Raw genomic sequence first — 15,217 nt, forward strand, 5'->3', positions numbered from 1 at the left:
AACAAGGTATACTCAGATACACAGCACCACACTTTCCTATTCCAGCATGGCTCCCGAGAGGATTGTTATTTTCATAATCATCAAAGTATTAGAACAGAGGTAAAACAATTTTATTTTCAAATGCTGACATTTTCTCTTTCCAAAATGAGCCTTGCACAAAATTTGAAATTATGTCCGAATTTTCGTGAAGACGTTGAAGGTAATTCATCGTGTCCCGAAACACGTTTGGCATCTCAAAAAACTTTTTGAATACTTGGCGAATGGGTACGAACTCGGCAGTGACAGGAATATGTATCAATTTTTGTACACCGTTCTCTTCTCTATATTCATTTCTCTGACCAAGTAGAACTTGTTCCGGTAGAATTAAGTTTCCAGATGAAATAAAGTATTTGAAACGAAAGTACTCAGTTTCGAAATTTTTGAATGGATTTGCGAGTTTATCGAACAAAGCAGTTATTTCGGATAAATTTTCACGATTTTCATTCACAGCTTTCAAACGACTTAGTACATGGTCTCGTACCACATATGCAGCACTTCCATTGGCTAGGTTAGTGACTTCCTCTACTATGAACTGTACTCTCTTTCTTGGTAAATCGGACAAATTGTATAACTTGCTTACGAAATGACTTGCTTGTTCCATTAAATATTTACATAATTTCTCTGTGAGTGTGTCCGTAGATATACTAGGAGTGACAGAATTTGAAGGTACTATCAAATCGGGTTCTTCATCATCAGACGTTCTGGATGAACAGTCTGAATTGTCTAACGCATGCAATACCTCCGCAATACTATCATCACCTAATTCGTTCGACGCACACTGTGACTGGAAGTCGAAATTTTTTGAATCAATCTTTGATGTGGAATTTGAATCGTTATATTGATCGATCGTACCTTCTAGGCTACTGACTGAAGGAAAGTTATTGGGCACTGTTAAAGACGAGGAAGGCGTACTTGCCAAAAAATGTGTTCTATGTCTGTGTTTACGGAATGAATTAAATAAAGAAAAACCACGCCGACAAGAATCTTCGTTACATCTAAATACAGTGGACGCTGGATGTGAAAGTCTTATGTGCCGAAGTAGTTCGGAGTTACTAGGAAATATACACTGGCACACAAAGCACGACATTACGGTATGTTAATCTAGAGGGCTTGATTATAAGAGAGCACTTCTCCAATGAGGGTATTTATATTGGTACCAAATTTGTCACCCGTGTTTGTGATGTCATATGCTACCTTCTGAATGAAGAGCCAAATGTGAAACGAATGGATTGGATACTGGCAATCGGTAGCGTAAAATGTTTTAAAGGTAAGATCTAGTGCCCTCAGCGGAGACGTCGTCGTGTACCTGACATCATCTACCACTACATAGCTGGCTTGAATATTATCCAGCGGTCCGACAAGCACTATGTGGGGTTGCGCCGTTAGTCCTTACTGTAGTAGCTGTGCCTTTTTATTAGCTATTGCCGGCTCCACGGACGCAGCATTCTGTAACCCGTTATAAATGAAAATTAATAATCAAAGTAATCATTAGTTATAAATGACATGTAAAAATCAACTGCCTCAAATTTGTGAGTTACACACACATTATAGCCAAATTCATAAGAAGCACTCGTGTGTAAATTCAGTAACATTCCATGTCCCGGTAAACGTCACAAATGCTTGTGCCATGACGTTGGAATGTACCCTTTCGTGCGCAGCAATATACTTACATAGACATGTAAAACAAATGCTTCCTGTGACTCCAAGGTTGACGGTTTTTTGTTTCGTCCTTTTCCTACGCTGTTGCAACTGCTTTCTGAATCCGCGATTTTTCGTTTCTTGGTCACTGGCTGCTATTTAATTTGTGTCGCTTTAACCAATGTTGGTAGAAGGTATAATATCAGGGCATCTTGATTCTCTGCAAATATTTCTAATAATATGCTATTTGGCGAATTCCACGCTAAATCGACCTTCCAAATTGAAAAAGAAAATTCAGACGAACACCAAAATACGTATCTAATGGTTTTATATTATATATTTCATGTAAAAAAGAGTGTGAATCGATATAAGAGACGTACCAAGTCATTTCTTCGACGATTTGAAGTGAAATTCCCCGCTTATTATACCTATGTATGTGTATACACCTGCATCGTATAGTGATTCTATACAGACTTTTAATTCCACACTTGACTAATTTTACTGTCCACGTACCATTTAGATACATTACTTACCAGGACTCAACGTTTTCAGTTTATTAACCAGCAGTTCGTTATCCAAACCTTTCGGTTTGCGGGGACCCTGTAATAATTCAGAAAGCCGTGTGCAAATAGCATCCCATCTGTTGAGCAGCGAATCACTTTTTCCAGGATAAAGTTTTTCAAAATCACGATGTATCTGAAAATTCATTCGATATTTATAGTTGTTATGTGTGCAGTTCATATATATATATACCGGGACAATCTCTTGAAACTATACATATAACGCGCATGCGCTAAATAATTTAATCTCATTGGTCGGTGAAATCGCGCCGCGGTGATGTTTTCTTCTGCTGAGCAAGCCGCCAACGTACACAAAATGAAACAAAAGCTGTAATTCTCTCGCGCGTAAAGCCGTGGATTGAGGTTATGCTGCTGTTTATTTTTACGTAGCGTGAATTGTCTAAGAAGAATAGTATCGTTCAGCAATACCGTGGTTGATTTCGGAAGATATTCAACCGACGCAATAAAGAATTTAACGGAAAAGCAAATATCAAATGATACAGAAATTGGGTGTTATTTATTGAAAGAAGAAATCTGAAATTCAACGTGAAATGTCATTAACATGTGGGAGTCTGGACAAACAGAGGTAGGTAAGTAAAAACAATGTTTATTGTGAACAGATTCTTTATTTACATAAAATTAAAAATAAATGAATGGTTGAGACCCAGTAGAAGGTATTTCCAGAGTAGATTCGTTACGGTGCAGTGCTCCAGAAGTCAGTAATTAGTGCCGATGAACATGAAATAAATAAAAGAAATGAGTAACAAGGAATAAAGAAATTATTCATCTTAAACAGGAAGCTTAGGAGAACAAAGAGTAGCAATTAACAGAAAACGTACCCGACGCAATACTCACAAAAACCCTCGCCGACATCATTGATTAGTTGACAAAGTTTTTGCAGCTCCATTGTACAGCAATCAATATTCCGTTAACAAAGAGGGTTCACCAGATATCCAAAAATAAAAAGAGAAAAAGAACAACAGTTAATATTACAGTGTAAATCATGCTATTAATGAAAAATTAGGAAACAAAACAATAACTTACAAGACAATCGTCCGAACACACTGGGAGACCAATCTCCACTCTTCTGATCACCCCTCGTCTGGCCATTGGTTGCCTTTCAAAAAGTGCTCGAAATGCCCTCCAGCAGCTGCAGCGCAGTAACCGAGCCGGTCGTAGAAGGCATTTGTCGTATTGGATATAATATCCGGTGACAGGTTCTGCAGGATGTCTAAGATCCTAGCTTGCAGTGCGGCAAGGTCTTCAATCCTACCTTGGGCATACAGAACATTTTTCAAATGGCCCCACAAGCCGTAGTCCAAGGGAGCGAGATCAGGTGAACGGGCTGGCCACTCGACCTCCGGGCTCCCCCTGCCAATCCAGCGTCCAGGGAATTGTTGGTCGAGGTAATCACGCACCGCACGTGTGAAGTGCGGTGGGGCTCCATCCTGCTGAAACCAAACAGGTTCGCCCTAAACACAGAAAATGATACGTTACTTGTAGTAAGCGTAAAATTATTCATTTGAAAATCATACGCACTCTGCTAATAATAACGCCAGCTCTACGTGATAAAATACACTCACGATTTCTTCTTCAATCAGCCTAAGAGCCGGTACAATCCTCTCTCTCAGCAACCAGAGATACTTCTCGCCGTTGAGGTTACCATCAATAAAAAATGGCCCAATCAGCCGATTGCCAATCGCGCCAAGCCAGACGTTGAGCTTCAACGGGTACTGCGTGCCCGCCTGAATGAACAGACGAGGGTTGTTTCGACACCAGGCTCTGGTGTTCTGCCTGTTCGGTTTCCCGACAAGTATCACCGTACTTTCATCTGAGAAGCAAATGCGACTCAACAAGCCCTCGTCTGCGTTCAGACGTTCCATCAACTCTTGGCTGAAGCGAAGACGACTATCGTTATCACCAGCCAAGAGTTCTTGATGGACTTGAAACTTGTACGATCTGTACTTAGCTTCACGCAATACTCTTCTGACCGACGCGTTAGATATTTCCACGTCCTGGGCGATGCGGCTGATAGGCTTGAATGGATCCTCTTCGACGGTCAAGCAGATGTCCAGCTTAGTATCCCAGCTCAGCTGACGGTTTGGTTGAGAGATTTTCCTGGTTCTCTCATCGACACTACCGGATTGTTCGAATTTTAAAACCAGATTCCTGATGGTCGCTAACGAAGGTGTTGGTCGATCCGGGTGTGTGACGGCGAAATGGGCCTGATTTTCCCGGTAAGACAGGCCCTGGTAATGAAATTTCACTAATTCCACCTTTTCCTACACAGAAAACTTGTAATTAGGCATTTTTTTATCTAATGAACACGATGAAAAAATTCACAAAAAGATCGAGGTAATTGCCAGACACGTGGTTGAAGTTACGCGATCTTTTTGCAAAGTGGTCAATTTACGCGGGCGGGGTTGTTTATATTCGCGGGTGGGAAAGTTACGAAACTCTGGAGAAAGATGATTGTATTGGCTGATACCAGTCGCGATCGTTGCCCTCATCCAATCAAATTCTGGTATCAGCAGAATCGTGGTTTTCGCGCCCTCCCAGTGTCGCCGGTATGCACAGAATTAGGATACGAACTATCTGGTTAAATACCACGTGGTGATCTGTGTCTGAGTTTCAATTCTAGAAATCGATGTCCCTCTTCATCATTACGTAGGAAAACAAGGAAATAGTTTCGCGATGTGATCGGCGATGTTTATTCACCTCGTATTCAGCGGTTCAGGCGAACGAATTTCAGTAACCTCGCGATTATACCGTGATATTCGCGATCATATTGTGAATTTGCTAATCGAAGAATTTTGTTGATTTCGAAAAAATATGGACTATGAAAAAACTCTACAATACAAATTCAATAAATGGTATGCACAAAAGCAATACGTCAAACGATATCTAACAATCAGTAATTTGTGATTGTAATTTTCGAACATTAAGCCAGGTGATGTCTGGTGGCAATGCGTCTCATTAACGTTTTATGTTTTGTGAATTTTATTGGAAATTAGTTGTATTCAAAAATACCAAAAGATCCTGTTTGATAATAATAGCTTCTAATATTTTCAGGTACGAAATAATTCATTGTCAAAGCGGGACTAAATTTGTCAGGCATCGAAGCATGTAAGTAAATTTCCAATTACGTGATCTTTGACAATGACAATATTTTAACATGGATTCAATGATTAAATTCGTTTTTTTTCAGCAGGCTCTAAGTTTAAACTTTAATTAACACGAGGAAAATTATGCCTTACCTGATGGTCAAAACGTTTAGGTGGCAAGGATCCTGGTTTCTCGAGCGGTGCAATCATTAGAACCATGGGACCTAGTTGTTTCGTCAGACATCAGCTGCCGGAGTGAATTTTATCAGGCCATCGCCACCTTCTTAACATCAGTTGAGGCAAAATTGAAGAGCGGGACATACTACAGATCATAATGGCTGAATATCCCATCATTTTACTTTGATCGAGCCAATAGCGATAAGTTTGTTACTTAACCGTTGCTGCCAATTCATTCTACCGAGGAATCATTCTGTGCACCATTGTAATTTAAGCATTATTATTGACCAGCATTGTTTTTCAAACTTTATACCATTTGATTTGGTATCTTATTTTGAAGCTTACTTTTGCTCTCTTTGGCATTGAATTCAGATAAATAGTTTTTCAAGTCCTCAATTAGATTGTAGGGTTGAATTTTGCTAGGCAAACTGAATCAATCTAAATCTAGAACTGTTGAATAAGTTCAGTTGAAAATGTCTTTAAATTTAATCTTAGTTGACGGTGTCATCTGGCTAGCTAGTTGCACGATAACTTGAAATCAAATTCAATTTTACACTCTTTATAGGGTCCTACGCTAAGACTAAAAGCTTGTGAATCTCCATGTACCGCAATTATTTCTGAATTTCATGTTAGCATTATCTGGAGCAAAAAAAATCCCATTTTGAGATTGAAAATGGAACCTGAAACACAGAGTTATTCAGTAGCACGAATTGAAAACCAAGAATTTTATAATGGTTTCTGCAACAAAGGGACTCTTTCCAAATATCCTTGTTAGAAGGTGATGTTCGGAGGACTAAGAACAAGATATTGTATCGGATTACATTATTTGGAAAAACATCTTTATAAACTTGGTTAAAAATTAGATATTCATTTATTTTGATGGAACAAGGGACACAATCTTGAATCCGATAAGTCAAGATCCTCGTAATAATGTTCTGACATTACTCTAAAACATGATTGTCCTTGAAGCTAATTGTGACATTGAGGCGCATTTTGAGAAACTTGATTTTCAACTTGTGTCACAGGATGTGATTTACGTTCCTCAGTTCTACGCTTTCGATTAGATTTTCTTTGTTTCGAACCGCACTAACATGAAATACAGAAATCATTTTAATAAATCTAGTATTACTTGAATTTTCAATTTGAGTATTAGGTCCTCTTCATTTATTTAATCGAACATCATTGAAAATTTGCGAAATAAATTCTGATAATCATTCGGAAATTTTAAATAGTAGTAGCAATAATTTGTTAATCGGAAAAAATACATTGGCTATCAACTATTCGTAAATTTTGTTGAACTATTTTCAAGAAAAAAAAGATTCACAGTTCCGTTACAGATAGTGAGATATTAAAATTTCTTGAACGCTCGGTTTAATGTCTCATTTTCGAAAGTGATACAATTCAATATTACCGCCTGAAATCACAAAAGAGTGAGAGAGTTGCTTAGTTGCTTGAAAGTGGCGATGATCTTTGTACGTCTGACAAATTGAATGGGCAGATAACAGTGAATATCAGAGATGTAATTATTTTGGCCGTATCACCTGTTGATAGATAAAAGTTCCATTGTTATTTCTAATGTACGAAATAATAAAAATGATTAAATAAAGTGTTCGCACCTACCTGCTGCGTTTCTTCCAAGCACCCAACATTTAAATAGATTTCTCATTTTAGTCGAATAAAGCCAATTTTCAAAGAGCATTAGCATCAACTTTCCGAGTCACTACCTCGACCGTTAGAGATTCTAACCTCAAAAATTCGTATGAACTACGCCGCCGCCAGAAACAGAGTTTGACAGCTGAAACTCGGAGTGGCCAGCCTGCCCGAGCAGCCGATAAAACTCGCGCATGCGCATTATATGTATAGTTTCAAGAGATTGTCCCGGTATATATATATATATATATATATATATATATATATATATATAGATAAAATATAGGTGTATATATTTAAGTTATAAGCGTGACTCTTATAACTTAAAAGGGTTGCGGAAATAATAATTCCTGAGTCTCAACGACTTGGGTTGATGTAGAAACGATACTAGAACATTATATTAACACCAATTACAAATAATTACATAAATAATAACAAAAATAATTATAACACTTATAGTCACCTAAATCAACAACAATGTCGGTTTTGACGATCGGGATTATAGGCTTAGTTGACAATGAAAAGAATAAATTTACAATATAATTTACAATATATTTTACTGAGTATCCACTATAACACTAGTGGATGTCTCGAGCGCCTGTCAATCACTCCCCTCTCTCCCGAGGCGATGATTCCGCGATGGTCACTCTTGGTTATCCTTTCCGTAACCCGTTCAGCGTGTTTGTTGTTTTTCAGAGATAAGTTTGGGTAAACAGGCCACAAACTTACATCCCCCCTTCCCGGAGAGGATTGGCTAGGACTCTGGGACGGGTTGTGAATATGGGACCATTTTGCTTTTGTGAAAAATATTTACATCTTTTTTTCTTGTACCGATATCAATTTCATCAATGGATTTAAATATTTTTTTTTGTAATTTTGAATGGTCCAGTTTGGACGGGATCTAATTTTTTTCTATTTAATTTATTCCCATTTTGTATATACACTAAGTCATTTTCGTTATATTCTATTGCATTTGTGTGAGTGTCGTAGTATAATTTATTCCTGTTATGCGATTTTATGGAATTTTCTAATGCTTTTGCTCTATTGACATCTAAATTTTCTTTTGTATTTTCATTTAATTCCTTTGGAATTATTGACCTGTCCATTCCCGAGAGCAAATAGTTTGGTGAAAAACCTGTAGAGCTATGTACTGTGTTGTTATATTCACTTATGCATTGTTCGGCAATTGTTGTCCATGATTTATTTTGGTTTTCGTAAAGTTTACAGCAAATTCTGTTCACTAATGTTTGATTTGTACGCCCGTTTTGTCCATTGGAAAACGGACAATCTACCGCTGTGAAAATCAGTGTTATATTTTTTTCTTTCAAATATTTCTTGAATTCTTTGGAATTTATCCCAGGATATTGGTCTGTCAGAAGTGTTTGAATTTTACCTCTCTTTTCTATTATTTGGACTAGGTTTATAAAATCTTTTGCTATTTGTGTTTTTGAAGTGGAGATAAATGCATATCGAGTTAATTGATCTACCATTAAGTGCATGTACTTTTTTTGAGATTTATTTCCCGTGAAACCGCCTATTGTATCTAATGAAACTATTTCTAACGGCTTGGACGCAGGACCCAACTGCGACAATGGCGCCTTAAAGTTTCCAAATCTTGTTTTATTTTTGATACAAGTTTCGCATGATCTGCAGATCATTTTTGCAGATCTATCGGGATTATAGGCTTAGTTGACAATGAAAAGAATAAATTTACAATATAATTTACAATATATTTTACTGAGTATCCACTATAACACTAGTGGATGTCTCGAGCGCCTGTCAATCACTCCCCTCTCTCCCGAGGCGATGATTCCGCGATGGTCACTCTTGGTTATCCTTTCCGTAACCCGTTCAGCGTGTTTGTTGTTTTTCAGAGATAAGTTTGGGTAAACAGGCCACAAACTTACATATATATATATATAGATCTTCGCGTAATATAATAGATATAGATCGGATTAACGTTTTGGCTTTCCAATTGATCCATACCAATTCAGCTCCCAGCTCTTGCCGCAAGCAGCGGTACGTTTTTATATAATCCGCAACGGATGTATTATCTTTGATTAAATTGCGCCTTCTGATATGATAAGTTCTGTCCCAATATTCCACCACGTGACCCCACGGTTCAATATAAGTTTTCAGCCAGCTAAGTTTATCATTATCCTCATCTACAACAATTTATAAAATACATCTAGACGTTTCACTCACCCAGAAAAATTATGTCAGTAATGCTGCAAAAAATTAATCATTATTTAAATCAAAGCACCTGTAATTTCGCATGTTTCTTCGACGTTTACTTCCGGCTTGGTGTATTTATCTTTGCGCTTATTGCGTAACAGGCCACTCTTATGCAATAAAGTTTTGGTGTAGTGGAAATGTTCCCAGAGCTTTCCGGATGCACAGATACGCTGTCCTTGTACTTTTGCATAAGTGATGTAATACGTTGCTATGGATTCAGTAGGAAAAACTTCGTGGATTTCTTTTGCCCAGCTTTTAAATTCATCTGTTGTAATTCTGTCAATATAGAATTGTATTTATATGGATTTGCCCAGATCAGTCTTTTCGTACGTCATGTAGCCTGTATAAACACGTGAAAATCCCTCATCTCCGCAAAATGCCATACAAGAAATCTAGAGTAATGCACATTTTAGACTGCTCAATCTATAGGAGAATCGGTATACAAGAATTTGTTTCAGGAGTGGTGGACTACCCCATATACCTACATTGCAATGACACCCGAATTAAAAAATATACCGTGGTTAACAATTCAATGTACCTGAACTCAGGAAGTACTTCACCAATCGAAATATCTTCAAAGGCTTCGTCTTGTTTGCATTTAATTATTTTTTGAACCAAGAGATTTCGAAGGCGTGATGTTAAATATCCTGTTTTACGGTACACCATTAAAATAGCTTTTCCATCGCTGTCCTTTTGCAATAATGTTTGTAGATCCTATAAAAATTGGTATGTAAAGCAGACTGTAACAATTCCAAAATTAAATTTAAAACCATCTATGAACGGCGTACAATTGTTGTACGAATATCGATTCCGTAGGACGTAATAATTTCGGCATATTCGAGGTAAATACCATAACGTTATATAAGGGGAATATTGATTGATAAATATAAAGTGTCCAGCGTCTCCCTTTAGAAAGGTGAACATTATTCTGCAATTGTAGATACCTAATTGGATATTTTTGATAAGGTCTGTGAAAACATACCAATCTTTTGACCGGGTCGGAATTTGACGTCGATTGTGCCGAATCAGTAGCTGCGATACTTATTGTGCCGCTTGTACAGGGTATTTGTTTTTCACGCTGTTCAACTGATTTTAGTTCCAGAAGAGTGGGAGATTTACTGGTAGTCTTTTGCGATAACTCTAGACCTTCAGAATTGGGTACTGCATTCGTTGCAATATTTTCCTGCATTACAATAGTGGGCTCTAGCCCTGTACATATTAACTCGCTTAAGTCTACATAGAAAAAAAAAAACAATATCAAGTATCTCGAAATCAACCCGAAAAATAATGTGGATCTGCAGCTATCTATCTCAACTAAACAGGGTGATTCCGAATTCTTGACGAATCTTTCACAGGCTCACTTGTTGTCAAAATTGAGATAAAAAAAAACAATTCCTCTGAAAGGCGACTATTTTTTTAATTGAAAAAAAAAACAATACCAATCATAATAATTTTTCTCAATTTTTTTTCCAATCCTCATCAAAATTAAGATCCAAAATTCCGTTTCAATTTCTTCATTTCATCATTTTCAACTTCAAGGATTGACATTGTGAAACGTTCGTCGCGAATTCTGAATCACAGTGTATCATATATATAAAAATATGAGCATGACTCGTGTACCTGGCAGTGTATCAAAATTCTGCGGGTCTATTATTGAGTCGGTTAACGAACAATTTTCAAAATGAAAGGATGGAAGGCTTCCAGCGCTCCACTTTGCCACCCTCTGGTTAATCTGACAATAATATGAATAACACACTCAAATAAATGCACCTTCAATTAAGTACATTATCTTATTCTGTGGAACATCAATTATTCGTACAGCATGACGTATGCAAATATTACGACGATGGATATGCCACCTCACATGCAATGAACATTCAGTGCGTTTTTATATTTTTTACAATTATACCTAAGTATATAGACGTATGAAATGATAAAATCACCTATTTATAGGATAACTCAGCAACGACAGTAAGGAGTAGCGTATAAAAGTATGAGAGGATAAGGAGGATTAGTAGTACCTGCGGTTCTGAATTAATCTTACGCCACCCTTCTAGTTTTTTGAAGAAGTATACGAAATCGTTGACATTCGTTAAAACGTGTTTGAGGTCGTCGAATTTTAGGGTCGGGAAATCGGATAGGGATATTCCCGCAGCTGAATTGGAAAATAACACAAGCAATTGAAAGTAAATAAGAAATTGACAAAATCATGCAGATAATGACTGATAAATATGAAAACAAAAGTGTAATTTCAAGACAATGTATGAAAACTATACGTCGATCAAATAGTATTCGCAAAGTATTCACATAACAAACAGAGGCAAAAGAATCAACATGCAAAGAGGCCAGCAAACTGGAAACACCAATATTCATTACATTCCGCGAATGAGCTATGTATATACAAATATACGAAAAATATACAATCAGTGAATTTTACGATTCATACAGGAAAAAATCGATAGTTAAGAAAAAATCGGACGATTATTTTGTATAATTGTATTGTACATTGTATATTTTTCGCGCAGCATACGATAATATAAATGCACATGTTTTACTATACTGAAAATGTACATATGTATACATTATTTTACAAACTCACCCGTGGAAAGCTCAATTGAATATACTAACAAAGAAATTGGCACAGCTTTGTGTTTGTACCTATAATATGTGTACAGCAAAGTGAAGAGATCTATAGATCCTACTCTAATAGAACTGCATATATACGTATACATAGGTATATGAGACTTGTATATCCTATTAGGGTGCACATATGAATAATGGTACGTCTATTAGGGATTCAAGATAGCTGCACGAATTAGTGAGTTAATATGCTTGTGGAAATATAATGAATGTTGTGTTCGAGGTGTACGGTGAATAAGAAAAAAAAAAACTTTTAAACTATAAATTTTAAACTAGGAACTGCGGATCGTATTCGAAAAAGGAAATACGAAATTAAGCACTTGCGTACCTTGATAATTGATGATAAAATAATAACAGTGCTGTACTTACCTTTGAGAAGGGATACGATGTGTTCCAAGCCCCACTCAGCTAACAAGTGATCCATTTTGATGCTTTTCTTCACACTGTTCCCACAAGAATGAGAAATACTTGTATTTCGACCGTTAGAGAATGAAATCGAACTGGCACTGCTAGCCTTTTATTTGGCACGCGATACTATTCGCTTAGCAATTAGTACCCATATGAATGGGAAGAATCGCCATACAGCTCAGCAGCAGACGCTTTTCGTCCGGGAAAAAAGACGTCGCGCGTTAGCTTGATTCGACCAATAGCGTGGCAACGCGAGCCACATTCGATTGACAACGTTTAGTCTAGTCAACAAGCACCTTTTTTTACGACTTTCAGTTACAGTTTTTCTAAAAATATGGTTGAGGTGTCATTCGAATCGGAATCGCGTCTAGGTACTTTTTTAGAAAATTCAAGATCCGCAACAAAAAATTACAAATGGTATAAAGAATTAAGTAACAAAAAAGGGTTTTCGTTTTTCGCGAATATCACGAAAACTATTTCAGATATCGCAAATATAAAAAAAGATTCATAAAGAGCAGGAAATTTCCTACGGGAAAATCCCAACTCCCGGAATTCTACCACCAATATTTATAATTTTATTCTGGATTCGTTCATATTTACAACAAAAAATCTTTTAACCCATTAAGTATGAATATGCAGGAACGAAAAAATTCAGGTACCATTTAGACATATAAATGAACACTGATCCTTAAAAAAATAATTTTCCCCAATTTTTCAATTAATCATGCTCTTGTTAATCAAGTCGTTTCTATAATTTGTGAATCAACATAAAAACTCCTGTCATTTTGAAACTAAGAACCTGAAGGAGATCCCCATTTGTAAACTTTTTGAATACTCACTATACTTCATTTAATACTTGGTATCTGAAAGTTATGGTTAGCTTGAAAAAAATGGCTACCTCGAGGACATGAGAATATTTGAAATGATGTAAAAAATGGGAAAAAAGTATTTTCATCAAAAAGTTGTGCAGGGTTGTTTTCGTGTTTTTTGGTACTACATGAAGAAAAATATAGTACGGATGTTCATTTGTTTATAACAGATTGTTTATTAAATGAACAATAAGGATATGGACAAGAAATCGTTTTTTGTCAGAATATGAAAGAGCACTGATAATAATGATTTTTAAAGAAATAATGGTTTCTTAGCATTAATTTTCAGCGACGAAAAAAAGGTGTTAGTTGAAAAATGCGTTTTAAAATTATAGGGAATTAGTTTTATGAAAGGATTTTTTTCCTAAAAATCATTGCTTTTATCGACTATCTATTCGTCAAAAACAAATTTTCGATAATCTCATAAACAATGCACTTGTTTATAACAATATTTTAAAGAATCAAAGTAAAAAAAATTTTTAATTATTTTTGTATATTTTTCAATGATTAGAAACTGAAATAATCGAAACATTTTGAAAAAAAGTTTTTTGGTAGCTCTGTTTGATTTTAAAAAATTTTCATTCTTTAAATTTTTGATTAAAACATGAAAAATCGAAATTGAAAAAGTTTACAAATGGGGATCTCCTTCAAACCCTTTGAAGAAAGAATTCCAAAAGTTAAAAAAATTTTCTGGTCTTAGTTGGAATATGACAGGGGTTTTGATGTTGATTCACAAATTATAAAAACGACTTGATTAACAAGAGCATGATTAATTGAAAAATCACGGAAAATTGTTTTTTTACGGATTATTGTTCATTCATGTGTCTAAATGGTACCTGAATTTTTTTCGTCCCTGCATATTCATATTTAATGGGTTAAAAGATTTTTTGTTGTAAATATGAGCGAATCGTGCCGAGCGCACGGTCATCACACCGTCCGTTTTCAGCGCTATTTTTACCTCCAGATTAAAAATATAAATATTGGTGGTAGAGTTCCGGAAGTTTAGACTTTCCTGTAGGAAATTACTTGCTCCTTATGAATCTTTGTTTACATTTGCGATATCTGTAATAGTTTTCGTGATATTCACGAAAAACAGAAACCCTTTTTTGTTACTCAATTGCTTACAACCTTTGTAATTTTTTGTTGCGGATCTTGAATTTTCTCAAAAAGTTACTCGATGCGATTCTGAATCGAATGACACCTCAACCATATTTTTAGGAGAACTGTAATTGAAAATCGTAAAAAAGGTGCTTATTGACTAGACTGGTTCGCTACTTTAGTACTAATTACTACCCTGCGAACAGCAGAAATTGCCATGCAGCGTTGTAGCAGACGCCTAGTGACGATTAACAATGCTTGTATCACTTGGGCATTAAAATGGCCTTATACATGTATCACGCAATCTAAGAAGATAGTCAAGGATTGCCATACAGTATCGTAATCAGTGTTTCACACTGGCCAAATATACTATTCACTATCGGTTACCTCTCGCCATGTATACCAGAATCGTACCTATACCAGCATAGAATCTGATACGTGTCATAAAGGAGCACATAATGGGATTCCGAGTTTTGAAAATTATGATTGCTAATGGAAAATATGCCACAATCAGTAGCAAAACTAATTAATGCGTAAAACATCAGTTACTATTCGACTTGTTAGTATTTTCTACCATACTAGATTAGGTTTCAAACAGTGCAAAGAATGGTACACCTTCCGAGTGTTACATTATGTGATGCCAAACGTGACTAGCGATTTATGTCATTTATAAATATTGCCATACTAAAATCATTATTCTCTATTTTTTTTGTACGAAGTCATATGCGTAAAGGGTATGTCGATAGAATTTAGCAGGTTTTAGGTACCAGAATTCTGAACTTCATTTCTCTCAGTGTAC

At 36.2% G+C, this 15,217-nt stretch overlaps 1 long non-coding RNA gene across 1 annotated transcript; it reads right to left on the reverse strand.

The window, feature by feature from the left end:
- Positions 1-9,609: 9,609 nt before the first annotated feature.
- LOC124181567 lies at positions 9,610-11,119 on the reverse strand. The gene is made up of 3 exons (XR_006870508.1): positions 11,024-11,119; positions 9,942-10,117; positions 9,610-9,679 (listed from the first exon to the last, which is right to left on the reverse strand). It is a non-coding gene; the product is annotated as an uncharacterized LOC124181567 (long non-coding RNA).
- Between the last annotated feature and the right edge of the window lie 4,098 nt (positions 11,120-15,217).

The sequence above is a fragment of the Neodiprion fabricii genome, chromosome 4, assembly GCF_021155785.1.
Source record: "Neodiprion fabricii isolate iyNeoFabr1 chromosome 4, iyNeoFabr1.1, whole genome shotgun sequence".
NCBI lineage: Eukaryota > Metazoa > Arthropoda > Insecta > Hymenoptera > Diprionidae > Neodiprion > Neodiprion fabricii.